The sequence below is a fragment of the Artibeus jamaicensis genome, unplaced genomic scaffold (assembly GCF_021234435.1).
Source record: "Artibeus jamaicensis isolate MK-2021 breed Jamaican fruit bat unplaced genomic scaffold, CSHL_Jam_final contig_415, whole genome shotgun sequence".
Classification (NCBI taxonomy): domain Eukaryota; kingdom Metazoa; phylum Chordata; class Mammalia; order Chiroptera; family Phyllostomidae; genus Artibeus; species Artibeus jamaicensis.
Window position 1 is genome coordinate 9,287,069 of NW_026521823.1, and position 3,979 is coordinate 9,291,047.

Genomic DNA, 3,979 nt, shown 5'->3' on the forward strand with positions numbered 1-3,979 from the left:
GAGAGAGAGAGAGCGAGAGAGAGAGAGAGACAGAGAGAGACAGAGAGAGACAGAGAGAGACAGAGAGAGAGACAGAGAGCTTTATCTTGTCTTCATTATCTTCATTATTTTGTCCTTATATACTTTATTCTTGATATTTTTATTTGTATTTATTTTTCTAGCTCCATAAGACCCCCCCTAAACTGTGTCTTCTCTCCAAAGTCCCTACATTGAATACTTAATTTTCACTTATCTTATGTTTATGTATTTCATTTGTTTTTAAAGTATTTTCTAATTCTATGCTGACCTTTTAAGTATTCTATTTAATTTCTTTGAACATATTAAGTATACTTATTTTAAATTTAGGTTTGAGAACTCCAGTGTCTAGAATCCTTGTGAGCATAAGTGTGTGTTTTTGGTTCGTTTGGTTTTTGTAGTCAGAGCATTGCCAGTCCTGACTGTACAGAGACACTAATCACGAGTCATGCTCCCTCCAGTCATCATGCTCCCATCTGCCCTCCAAAGGGAAGAACATATAAGGATTATCCTACTTGACAATTGTGCGTGCATTTCAAAAATATTGTGTCATGTGGGCTAGTTCACATTGCCTTTTCTTCATATGTACCCCATTCTTCTTATTATTTTTAAGTATACTTTATTGATTATGCCATTACAGTTGTTCTTCCCCCCCTTCATTCCTCTCCACCCTGCACATCCCCTCCCCCACCATTCCCCCTTTTAGTTTATGACCACGTGACTCAAGTTCTTTAGATTCTATATTTCCCCTACTATTCTTACCCTCCCCCCTGTCTATTTTCTATCTACTGTCTATGCTACTTATTTTCAGTACCTTCTCCCCCCCTTCTCCTTCTCCCACCCCCCCGTTGCTAACCCTCCATGTGATCTCCATTTCTATGGTTCGCTTCTGATCTAGCTGTCCTCTTAGTTTGCTTTTGTTTTAGGTGTGGTTCTTAATAACTGTGAGTTTGCTGTCCTTTCCCTGTTCATCTTTTTTATCTTCTTTTTCTTGGATAAGTCCCTTTAACATTTCATATAATAAGGGTTTGGTGATGATGAACTCCTTGAATTTGATCTTATCTGACAAGCACTTTATCTGCCCTTCCATTCTAAATGAAAGCTTTGCTGGATAGAGCAATCTTGAATGTAGGTCTTTGGATTTCATGACTTGGAATATTTCTTTCCACCCCCTTTTTGCCTGTAAGGTCTCTTTTGAGAAATCAGCTGACAGTCTGATGGGAACTCCTTTGTAGGTGACTGTCCCCTTATCTCTTGCTGCTTCTAGGATTCTCTCCTTCATTTTAATCTTGGCTAATGTAATTATGATGTGCCTTGGTGTGTTCCTTCTTGGGTCCAACTTCTTTGGGACTCTCTGAGCTTCCTGGACTTCCTGGAAGTCTATTTTTTTTGCCAGATTGGGGAAGTTCTCTTTTATTATTTGTTCCAATAAGGTTTCCACTTGTGGCTGTTCCTCTTCCCTTTCTGGTACCCCTATAATTTGGATGTTGGAGCATTTAAAGATGTCCTGGAGGTTCCTAAGCCTCCTCATTTTTTTGAATTCTTATTTCTTCATCCTTTTCTGTTTGGTTGTTTCTTTCTTCCTTCTGGTCCACTCCCTTGATATGAGTCCCAGTTTCCTTTTCATCACTATCGGTTTCCTGTGCACTTCCCTTCATTTCAGTTAGTTTAGCCTTCATATGTTCCTCCAATTTGTGACTAAAATCAACCAGTTCTGTGAGCATCCTGATCACCAGTGTTTTGAACTATGCATCTGAAAGTTTGCCTATTTCTTGGTTACTTAGAGTTATTGGCTCTGGGGCTTTGAGTTCTCCTTGAGCCATAATGTTTTGCTCTGTTTGCTCCGGTTAAGTATGAGGAGCACAGCCTTAGGTGTTCACCAGGGTGGGGCTTCCCAGGTTGCTGGTTTGTAATGCTGTATGTGGGGGTGGGGTCAGAGAAGGACAATAGCCGTCCCCTCTGCTGCTTCCCACTGCTGGGGCCTGTATGGTCTGGTCTCACTGCTCGCTCCTTTGCCGGTTTATCTGCGCTCAAATGTGTGACCATTGTCAGCCCTCAGTGGGTCCACCTGCTGCTACTCCACACCTGGGGTCCTCCTACGGCTGCCTGTGCACCTGGGTCGTGTGCCCCGGGTCTGGTGGATCTTTTCTGCCCAACCCCACTCCATTGCTGGCTCTGCCCCTCTTACCGGTTTGGCTGAAGGGTTTGTTGTGGCCAGATTTCCATATAGTTCAATTTTCTGTGGTTTGGCTGGGTTTTTATTGCTAAAACATTGTTGTTTTTAAACTTGGTTGTGTGAGAAGACACAGTATTCCCACCTATGCCTCCATCTTGGTGGGAGTCCTTTCTTATTATTTTTGATGAGTGGTGTTATCATACTTAAAAAGTTACAGAAATAGTTTAGTCTGGATGAAGTTATCTCCTTCAGAGAGCATAGGTATTTCCTCCTGCAAGTTGCTGGTGGTACTTACATTCCTTCTTTATTCAGTTTTGGGAAAGGAAATGATTAAAACCTGGCTTGAAGTCCTTGCAGATGCCCAACCTTTTGATGTCTCTGTGCCATACTGGAAGAAGAATAGTTGTCTTGGGCTATACATTAAATACATTGCCACATGTAATCATGAAAAAAATCTCATAATGTTTTTTAAGTAAATTTACAGTTTTGTGTTGGGCCACATTTGCAGCCATCCTGGGCTGCATGTGGCCTGTGGACCATAGGTTGGACACCCCTATGGAGGGAACCCCTCTTTGGTTCCCCCCAGTATGGCTTTGCTTTTTGGGTGTCCATACAAAACTAGGGATAGTTTATCAACTCCTCCTGTTAGTCACTGGATACCAAGCTCGTCTCTTTGTTCTGTGAAGCTTTCAAAAGCATTGCTCAGTGTTAATTGTCTCATTTATCGCTTTCTACAATGTCACCAGGAAACTCAATTGATGGAAGAAAGGAACCCAAATGCTCAACTTAATTCTCTGGGTTTCCTCTTCTCCTGAGTTCTGTCACAGTTATTTAGCTTTTATATTTCCTTCTTATCTCTCAAATGTTTACAGGCACACTTAAATTATTTCTCATGATTTTTTAGTTGTTCCAAACTTTCTAATCTACCATTGCACAATTCTCCTACCAATTTTAAAGTTTCTTTAACTTAAAACACTATATCTGTATATTCAGTTGATAACCATGTACTGTGTCATTTAAGAGTTCCCAAAGTGAAAAGGATATAAAAGTGAGTAACGCATATCATTGGTACAGGGGACAATAAGTGTGCAGAAACAATGTAATAACCATATTAATAAGGAATTATTTTTAATAATATAGACATAGCGGATTCCTATGTAAAGAAAAGTAGTTGTGTAATAAATAAGGAAAAATGATAATTTAAGGAATTATCATATGTTTTAAAAGTTATATAAAGAAAACAAATTTCAAATTGGTCAAAGATAAATCATTAAGTTCCTGAGAATCAAAATTTAATATTATTTTTAACTATTACACAGTGTCTAAACATCTACCATTTTCAGTGGAATGTCAGAGTCCATGTGTATTTCCCATAAATGAATGTATGTACACTAATTCATATTATATTAAAGCAATATAGAAAACTGAGGCAAAACTTTCTGTTCAGTTCATTGGAAAGGCTTTACTTTAAATGTGAGAAGACATACTGACGTGTGTTGAGAAGTGTAGCCTTTTTAAATTTTCATCCTTTCTTTTCAATTTTTTGTGTTTGCCAGATGTGTTTATTAACCTATTCATCAAATATTTATTGTGCACATGATATGTTCCAGGAATTCTCCTAGAATCTGGAGACAGAGCCATAAAAAAGACATTTATTTCTTGTCCAATTAAAGCTTAGAATATAAGATAACAATAACTGTATATTTAGAAATTACTCTGTGCCTAAAAATTGGCATAAGTTATATCATTTAATCCTCAAAATTTTTCACTGAAACATTATTATGTTTG

General features: G+C 38.4%; 1 non-coding gene across 1 annotated transcript; it reads right to left on the reverse strand.

The window, feature by feature from the left end:
• Nucleotides 1–401: 401 nt before the first annotated feature.
• On the reverse strand, nt 402–537 carry LOC119037414 (U8 small nucleolar RNA). The gene has a single exon (XR_005080192.2). It is a non-coding gene; the product is annotated as a U8 small nucleolar RNA (small nucleolar RNA).
• Nucleotides 538–3,979: the final 3,442 nt, after the last annotated feature.